The sequence below is a fragment of the Neovison vison genome, chromosome 8 (genome assembly GCF_020171115.1).
Source record: "Neovison vison isolate M4711 chromosome 8, ASM_NN_V1, whole genome shotgun sequence".
Lineage (NCBI taxonomy): Eukaryota > Metazoa > Chordata > Mammalia > Carnivora > Mustelidae > Neogale > Neogale vison.
This window is the reverse complement of record NC_058098.1, coordinates 70795586-70806085: the sequence shown is the minus strand read 5'-3', so window position 1 is coordinate 70806085 and position 10500 is coordinate 70795586.

Sequence of the window (10500 nt, the reverse complement as noted above, 5' to 3'; positions counted from 1 at the left end):
TTTATTTGAGAGAGAAAAAACATAAGCAAGGGGAGCAGCAGAGGGAGAAGCAGGCTTCCTACTAAGCAGGGGAAGAGTTCAATCCCAGGACCCCAAATCATGACTTGAGCTGAAGGCAGATGCTTAACCTACTGAGCCACCCAGTTGCCCTGGAGAGTCACTTGTTAACTCCACAGCATTAGCTTAGCCCTAGGAGAGCCTCTCTGTCATCTCATTTTACCTCCTTTCTTGGACCCTGGGCCACAGAATCTTCTCCCGCACCCATCTTCCCTCAACTCAGCTAAACTATTCCCTGGTTTGGGGCAGTTAAGACTAACAGAGCCAAGGCATAGGACAGTGCTTCATCAGTCAGAATTGCCCTCAAGGATGCTGCCCAGCACTATGCTGGTAAATTATTTAATTCAAGGGGTTGTGTGTTCTGTCAATGTAATGAGTGTCCTGTTCTACCAAGTATAGGATGTCAACACTCTGCAGAGTGTCATTTTAGGATCACTGTCATCATTTGAGGCTTTTAAGAAACTACTGTGTGCTCAGCACTACTTGAAGACTATACCAGAGTCTGTGGCCTCAGAAACAATTAAGTCACACAGTTTAGTTGGGGATCATAGCCAACCACATGTGTGCAAAAGTTACAGACTCAGTGCCTGCCTCAGGGAGAACAGTGAAGCACTCATCTTCTGTGTCAGGGGCTCGTGGAACCTACATGCTCATGATCTTTGGTGCCCTTGACTTCCTTCCTCGTCTCCCCACCCACTGCTTTCCAAGACTTCCTCTCAAGGCTGAATGCAGTTAAGAGATTCCCACCACGAAAACATGATGAGAAACCTTGTGAATATACTCTCTTTGGGGATTCATATTTCACTGGCACAAGGAAAAGAGATTGTAAGGCACTGATCATGAGCCCACAGGGGAGACATCTAGGTGAATAAAATCTTCCTAAAGTCAGACCCACATGGACAGCCTGATGCAGCCCCCACTATAGACACACAGGCCCAGTAATGTGGATAACTTGTATACATGCTGACAGAGACTCTCTGAGGAAATATCCAGCCCAAGAAGCCCATGGGAGCACCATGATGTGACAAAAGGAGCCCTGGAGAAGACCCAAGTGTGTGAGAGGTTGGCAAAAGTACAGGGTATTAATTATATAGCCATTAATAAATCCTTATTTGTAGAACAAAACCTTCTACCCACCAACCCCTAAAAACTGTACTAAAAACTGTGAAGGGGAAATCCACGCTCACAAAAGCTCCTGTTCTGGTTGGGATACAGATACACTAACACTTGGGACAAATAAGAATTTCTCTAAAGAAGAGATAAGTAAAAACGGACTTGGAACTTCAGTGAAGAACTGAGGCCTGAATTCAAACAAGTGGTTAGGCTATTCATTAGGTGCTAAATTCTCACACTGGCCCTGACAGGATACACTATTTTCATTCAACTGAATAGAAAGAACTGTGACCAGAACTGTTATGGCCCTTGCCTTAGTCATAGAACCAGAATCCAAGCCCAGATTTCTTCCATTTAAAACCTTTTTATTTCCCTAGGTGACACGTGCACATAATTAGATGATTATATTTTTTATTTTTTTTCCAATTTATTTATTTTCAGAAAAACAGTATTCATTATTTTTTCACCACACCCAGTGCTCCATGCAAGCTGTGCCCTCTATAATACCCACCACCTGGTAGATGATTATATTTTTTAAAGATTATTTATTTATTTGAGATGGCGAGAACAAGTAGGGGAGTAGGAGCAGTGGGAGTGAGAGAATATCAAGGAGACTCTTCCCTCAGTTTGGAGCCCTACGTGGGGCTCCATCCCACAATCCTGACATCATGACCTGAGCTGAAATCAAGAGTCAGACACTTAAGTGACTGAGCCACCCAGACAGCCCTGTGTACACCTTTTTAAAACCTCCTCCTGAGTTAGCTTTTTATCAACTTTATAACTCAGAATTTTTTTTAAGAGGTCTGGGAGCCATCCCTTTGAAATGTAAACATCCAGGAAGATAGCTTACCTATGCACCTGTCACTGTAGTAGTTTAACCTCTAGGCATCTACTTGTCATAGAAATAAGAGAATTTTATTACTTCTGAAAAAGGTGAATTTAGGGTAAACTACTAAAGAATATACAGGAAATGGTGCTGTTAAGTTTTCTTGTATGTATGTAATGGCTAAAAAGAGAGCAACAAAAAGCATCATAACTTCTTGACTGCTTACATAAGATAGAATTTCTTTCTTTATAATCTCTTTGCAGGTGATCAACCATGTCCATGTTCCAGTTTATGCCTATTCAATAATAAAACTTCTTTCTTTCATTTTGATGTTTTGTGTAGATTTTTCATTCCCTAACAACACAAAAAGAAAAGAATGTTTGGTTAAAGATCACTCAATCCTGGGCTGACAGTCAGCTAGCTGTGTGAGGAACTGGCGTCCCAAAATGTCTTAATCACATCACAGTTCTTTGGTTTTTCTCTTTTCCCAGTACAAGATTGTCAGCAAGATGCCAGAGATTTCCTCATAGAGATTGTGAATCTTGTCACACAAAATGGTTTTGTCCCAGAGCAGACACGATGCAATCACAGTTCACGGTCAAGCTGTGTAGTATCCTAAGATTACTTTCTTGAATAATTTTGGTTTTCCATGAAGTTAATAATCGTCTTTTACTTGCTTACTGCCTTCGTTTTCTTTGTATTTATCTAGAATTGAATTCTCAATCTCCTCTCAGGAAGTCTTTCCTGAAGCCTTCTGACCTGATTACCTCCCATCGGAGGTAAATCAGAAGGCTCTGAGAGCATCCTGGGAACCCCGCCACCATTAGCCCTTTGCGGCTGTCCTGTGTTGCTCCCTCCATTTTTTGCATCCTTCTTAGCTTACCCTTTTGATGGAGGACATCCTCCAGCAGCTTCCTGAGAAAAGTGAGTGGAAGGTAAATTGTTTTGAGACCTCTCATATGCAAAATGTCGTTTTTTCAACTGTCACATGAATTGGTGATTTGACCTGGTACAAAACTGTAGTGTGGAAAAAATTCTAAAATTCTTTAAAATTCTGAAAGCGTTACCCATTGTCCTTCTGGTTTCCAGGGTTACTCTTGAGAAGCCTGAGGTCATATCAATTTTAATCCTTTATATATAATACAGCCTCTCCTCCCTTCTAGAAGACTGTAGAATCTTTTCTTGTCACACGTTTGATATTCCACAATGATGTGCTTTAGTAGGATTCTGGTTTTATCCATTAAGGTAGGCATTCAGTCAGTCAGTGCTTTCAAATTTAATTTAAAATTTTTTAAAATTTTGCTGATAAATTCCTTCCCTCCATTTTTCTCTGTCCTCTCTTGTGTTATTAAGCTTGGACCTTCTGGACTAGTTCTCTAGATTTCTGAATTTTTTTTTATCTTTCCTAATTTTCACTTCTATCTCTTTTGCTTTCTAGAAAATTTCTTTATCTCTTAATGTTTCCAATAAGCTTTTCATTTCTGCTACCATGTTTTATTTTTCAGGAAGTTTTTTGTTTTGCTTTGGTTTTTTGCTGTTCTCTGAATGTTTCTCTTCAGAGCATCTTGCTTTGGTTCTCTTACTTCTCTGAGTGTATTATTGAGAGTCCTCCCCACTGCCCAAAGTCTACTTCTTGAACAACCTCTGTTTCTTCCTGGGTGCATTTTTCTGTTTGTTCTGACATCTATTTCCTGTTGGAGGCTTTAGTCAAATGTCAAGAATTTTTTGTTATCTGGACATATTTAAAAGTGCGGAAACTAGAGAGTTCACCAGAAACTCTGAGCACGTGGGTGGAGCTTGTATGAACAACCCCATAAAGTGATCCTGCTGGGCTATTTGTTTGGAAATCCCCTACATCTATGTATATTTACATATTTTCTTTTGGCTGTTCATATGCCTAGGGGGGAAAACATAGTTTTTAGGCTTTTCTAGAGAGTAAAGACCTGGCTGCCTCTGTCCTAGAATCCAAGTGGAAGTAACAGGCCAAGAAACTCAGCATCAATTTGCATTTCACTGGGTCTTCCTCTTTTCTGTATGGCCCCTGTGCCAAATATGCCATGCATTTTCCTGCCCAGAGACCTTCTGTATTATCCTCTCCACAGACAAAATCTCTACTGGGATTGGGGAAGAGATCCAGGGTTTTAGCTGCTTCTAAATCATCTTTGAAATGTAAATATCTTTTCTTACCTCCAGTTTCCCTCACTTCCAGAGGTGGCCAATGCCATAAGTCTGAGTCTTCTGAGGATTTTACAACATGAATCAAGTTGGTTCTTTGCTTTCTCACTGCCAAGTAAGGATTTTACTTCCTAAGCCTGTTTTATCAGTGTCCACTTGTCCAAGTGTTTTCCAGCTTTAATAATTTTGCTGCTTTTATCTATCAGAGTCTAGAAATGTCTCCAAGGACTAGGTGTTTTCAACCAGAATTTTTCTGCTTTTTGTATGTCACACTTTGAGCAAAGTTTGTAGATTTCTCATGCTGTGGATTTATGTTCTGGTAGATCCTAGTAGATCACTGTGGCAGACAGGCTCTAAGGTGCTGTCTATGGTCCTCTCCTCCTGGTGTTCATGCTCTTGTGGAATTCCCTTCCTTTAACTCTGGGTGGTAACTGGGTCTTGCTTTCAACAAAGAGAATATGGCAAAGATGATGGGATATTACTTCTGTGATTACATTACAAAAGACTGTAACTTCCATCTTGTTAGCCAACTCTCTCTTTTTTTTTTCTTCTTTGAAATTTTCTATGCTTTTTTTTTCCAATTTATTTATTTTCAGAAAAACAGTATTCATTATTTTTCCACCACACCCAGTGCTCCATGCAAGCTGTGCCCTCTATAATACCCACCACCTGGTACCCCAACCTCCCACCCCCCTGCCACTTCAAACCCCTCAGATTGTTTTTCAGAGTCCATAGTCTCTCATGGTTCACCTCCCCCTTCCAATTTACCCAAAAGCACATACCCTCCCCAATGTCCATAACCCTACACCCCTTCTCCCAACCCCCTCCCCCCAGCAACCCACAGTTTGTTTCGTGAGATTAAGAGTCACTTATGGTTTGTCTCCCTCCCTATCCCATCTTGCTTCATGGATTCTTCTCCTACCCACTTAAGCCCCCATGTTGCATCACCACTTCCTCGTATCAGGGAGATCGTATGATAGATGTCTTTCTCCGCTTGACTTATTTCGCTAAGCATGATACGCTCTAGTTCCATCCATGTTGTCGCAAATGGCAAGATTTCGTTTCTTTTGATGGCTGCATAGTATTCCATTGTGTATATATACCACGTCTTCTTTATCCATTCATATGTTGATGGACATCTAGGTTCTTTCCATAGTTTGGCTATTGTGGACATTGCTGCTATAAACATTCAGGTGCACGTGCCCCTTTGGATCACTACGTTTGTATCTTTAGGGTAAATACCCAGTAGTGCAATTGCTGGGTCATAGGGCAGTTCTATTTTCAACATTTTGAGGAAACTACATGCTGTTTTCCAGGGTGGTTGCACCAGCTTGCATTCCCACCAACAGTGTAGGAGGGTTCCCCTTTCTCCGCATCCTCGCCAGCATCTGTCATTTCCTGACTTGTTGATTTTAGCCATTCTGACTGGTGTGAGGTGATATCTCATTGTGGTTTTGATTTGTATTTCCCTGATGCCAAGTGATATGGAGCACTTTTTCATGTGTCTGTTGGCCATCTGGATGTCTTCTTTGCAGAAGGACATCCATTCATGTCCTCTGCCCATTTCTTGATTGGATTATTTGTTCTTTGGGTGTTGAGTTTGCTAAGTTCTTTATAGATTTTGGACACTAGTCCTTTATCTGATATGTCGTTTGCAAATATCTTCTCCCATTCTGTCAGTTGTCTTTTGATTTTGTTAACTGTTTCCTTTGCTGTGCAAAAGCTTTTGATCTTGATGAAATCCCAAAAGTTCATTTTTGCCTTTGCTTCCCTTGCCTTTGGCGATGTTCCTAGGAAGATGTTGCTGCGGCTGAGGTCGAAGAGGTTGCTGCCTGTGTTCTCCTCAAGGATTTTGATGGATTCCTTTCTCACATTGAGGTCCTTAATCCATTTTGAGTCTATTTTTGTGTGTGGTGTAAGGAAATGGTCCAATTTCTTTTTTCTGCATGTGGCTGTCCAATTTTCCCAACACCATTTATTAAAGAGGCTGTCTTTTTTCCATGGGACATTCTTTCCTGCTTTGTCAAAGATTAGTTGACCATAGAGTTGAGGGTCTATTTATGGGTTCTCTGTTCTGTTCCATTGATCTATGTGTCTGTTTTTGTGCCAGTACCATGCTGTCTTGATGATGACAGCTTTGTAATAGAGCTTGAAGTCCGGAATTGTAATGCCACGAACTTTGGCTTTGTTTTTCAATATCCCTTTGGCTCTTCGAGGTCTTTTCTGGTTCCATATAAATTTTAAAATTATTTGTTCCATTTCTTTGAAAAAGATGGATGGTACTTTGATAGGAATTGCATTAAGCCAACTCTCTCTTTAGCTGGGTTTGATGAAACAAGTTGCTATGTTTGGGAAGCCTATGTGGCAAAGAATAGAGGGTGGCCTCTGGCTAATAGTCAGCAAGGTACTGAGGTCCTTGTTTCAACAACCCAAAAGAACTGAATCCTACCAGCAAACCATATGAGTGAGCTTTGCAGCAGGTCCTTCCATAACATAAGCTTTCAGATGAGACTCTAGCCCCGGTTGTTTGCAGCCTTATCAAAGACACTGAAGCAGAGGATCTAGCTGAGCTGTGCCTGGATTCCACAGAGACTGAGATAATAAATGCATTTTTAAAGTCACTAAGTTTGTGATAATATGTTATATAGCAACTAATACCACCACTATCAAAATAATGGCTGGTCTGCCCTACTGCCAAACAAAATCAGTTATATTTTTGAAGGGTAATCAGTGCAGAATCAAGAAGATTACCTAATTAGATAAATATTAGGGAAGTATAGTTGTTTCCCAAACAAAAAAAATTATCTTTTATTTTAAAATTTTTTTGTATTGCTCTCTTTTTATCAGTGTAATATAAAAACATACAAAAAATAGAATTGTGCAATAATAAAAAGCAGAGGGGTGCCTGGGTAGCTCAGTAATCGAGTGTCTGCCTTTGGCTCAGGTCATGATGCCAGGGTCCTGGGATTGAGCCCCAGGGAGCCTGCTTTTCCTTCTCTCATTCCGACTGCTCGTGTTCCCTCTCTCACTGTGTCTCTCTCTCTGTCAAATAAATAAATAAAATCTTAAAAAAAACAAAAACAAACAGAAATAGCCTTACTCCACCCCTCCTCACACAGATTTAAGGCAACAAAATTCTTTTAATTAATGTTTATTTCATTCCATTATGTGGATATACCATTATTTAATAAATTTCTTAATGGATTTTTGGATCATCGACATCCTTCTCTATGCCTGAATATTATTGTGGAAATTTTCAAACAAATAGGAAGGTTGAAAACTTTTATAGTGAGCACCCACATTACCATCACCTAGATTCTACCCCTTAATGTATTACTATACTTGTTTTATTACATATCTACTCAACTATCCATCTTCTACTCATCCATCAATCCATCTGTTTTTTTTTTTTATGCATTTCAGACTAATTTACAGAGATTATTTTTACTTCCTTCCAGATGCTTTAGTCAGTATAAGATTAACAGAAGTTCGGTATTTGTTGATGATGATTTTTTTTTTTTTTTAGAAGCGAGTGAGAAAGAAGGGGACAGAGGGAGTCTTAACCAGGCTTCATGCCCAGCCAGGAGCCCAATGCAGGGCTTGATCTCACAACCCTAAGATCATGACCTGAGCTGAAATCAAGAGTTGGATGCTTAACTCTCTGAGCCAACCCCAGGAGAGGAATTTCCAAGTCAAAGCAATCACTTTTAATTATTTCCTTTGTAGTCCTTATGGTAAACTTCTTAATGCTAAGTAATAATAAGTAATAAGTAGTTTTCCCATTATCTATCACTTTTATATTACAATTTTTCCCAGACCTCAGTAATGAGTATTAATTCATAAATACTGGCTAAAGACTATCTCTTATCAAATAATCCAAATGTGGTCTTATTTTTTTGTTATAGTTAGATATACTTAATTATACAATTGGGTGTTTTTAGCAATTTAATAATCACACAGGCTCACTCTGACACCAAAATAAAAGCTAGGGTTCTAACAATAAATAAGATACTGTTATATGTATTGTTCCTTTTCTTTCACCATTGTACCTCCTTGCAGCTCTCCACCCAGGATAACTATCAACATGAATCTTGTGTTCATCATTCCCTTGCTTTCCTTTACATATAGCTTTTCATTCTTATTTTAGTTTTCAGCATTATAAAAAAGATGATGGGGGAAAAAGCCACATGATCTTCTTAACTGATACAGGAAAATAGTGTGACAAAATTCAACACCCTTTTATGATAAAAACACTCAACAAACTAGAAACAAAAGAAAATTAGCTCAACATAATTAAGGCCATATATGAAAAAAAAACCCTACAGCTATCAATACATTCAGTGATAAAACCCAAAGCTTTCTCTCTAATATCAGGAACAAGACAAGGTTGTATGCTTTCAGCAATATGTTCAACATAGTATTGGAAGCCCTACTTACAACAATCAGACAAGAAAAAGAAAGGAAAGACGTTCAAAATGTAAAGGAAGAAGTAAAATTATCTCTGTTTGCAGATGATAAGATCTTATATGTGGGAAACCCTAAAGATTACACATGCACACATATGAACACATATACACAAAACTTGTTAGGACTAATAAATGAATTCAGTAAAGCTGCAGGGTACAAAATCAATATCTTCTGATTGGTTTTATTTCTATGCACCAATAATGAATGATCCAAAAAAGAAATTAACAAAACAATTCCATTTATAGGATCATCAAAAAGAGTAAAATACTAAAGAACTTAATTAAGCAGGAAAAAGAACTATATGGTGAAAACTATAAAATGTTGCTGAAATTAAAGAAAGCACAAATAAGTGGAGTGACATCCCATGTTCTGAGATCAGCAAACTTAGTACTGTTGGGATATGAACACTACCCAAAGTGATCTACAGATTCAATGCAATCTTTATTAAAATCCCAAGATAGTTTGTTTTGGTTTTGTTTTTGTTATTTTCAGAAATGAAAAACCGATTTTATTTATTTTTTAAGGATTTTATTTATTTATTTATTTGAGAGAGAGCATGAGTGGGGAGAAGGTCAGAAGGAGAAGCAGATTCTCCATGGAACTGGGACCCCAATGCTCGACTCGATCCCAGGACTCCAGGATCATGATCTGAGCAGAAGGCAGTCGTTTAACCAACTGAGCCACCTAGGTGCCTGAAAAACCCATTTAAAAAATCAAATGGAATCTCAAGGGACCCTGGATAGCCAAAATATTATTGAAAAAGAACAAAGTTGAAGGTCTCCCATTTCCTGATTTCAAAACTTACTACAAAGCTACAGTAATTAAATCAGTGTGCTACTGGCATAAAGGCAGACTTATAGACCAATGGGATAGAATAGAAAGCTTGAAAATAAAGTCTTGCATATATAGTCAAATGATTTTTGACAAGGGTGCCAAAACCATTCAATGGGAGTAAGGATAGTCTTTCCAACAAATGTTGCTGGGAAAACTGAACAATCACATGAATTAAAAAAGACAAAGATGAAGATGAAGAAGAAGCAGCAGCAGCAGTTAGACCCTTACCTTACACCATATACAAAAATGAACTTAAAATGGATCCAAAACCTAAACATAAGAGATAAAACTATAAATATCTCAGAAAATAGAGAAAAATATTTATGATAATTGGATTTGGCAATGATTTCTTATCAAAATCCAGCCAATGAAAAGCATAGCCAACAACAACAACAACAAAAAAATAGATAAGTTGGACTTCATCAAAATTTTTTAGATTGTCCATCAAAAGACACTGTCCCAGAGAAGAAAGGCAATTCATGGAATGGAAGAGAATATTTGCAAATCACATATCTGATAAGGAATTAATATCCAGAATATTTAGAGAACTCCCAAACTCAACAACAACAACAAAAACCAAATAACACCATTAAGTATATGAAAAGATATTCATCTTCACTAGTCATTAGGGAAATGAAAAGCAAAATCACAATGAGACACCTCGTCATACTCATTACAATAACTCCTAAAATCAACAAGAATTAAAAAAAAATTTTAAAAATGGGCCAAGGGGGTGCATCTGGGAGGCTCAATTGGTTAAACATCTGCCTTCTGCTCAGGTCATGATCCCAGATTCCTAGGATGGAGAACCACATCAGGATCCCTGCTCAGCCCAGAGCTTGCTTCTCCCTCTGCTCCTCACCCCACTTGTCCTCTCTCTCTCTTGCTTTCTCTCTCATAAATAAAATAAAAATCTTAAAAAAAAATGGACCAAGGACCTATATAAACACTTCTCCTAAGGAGATTTATACCTGGCTTAAAAGTCATTGTTAAAAAGAGAAACACAGGGGCACCTGGGTGGCTCAGTT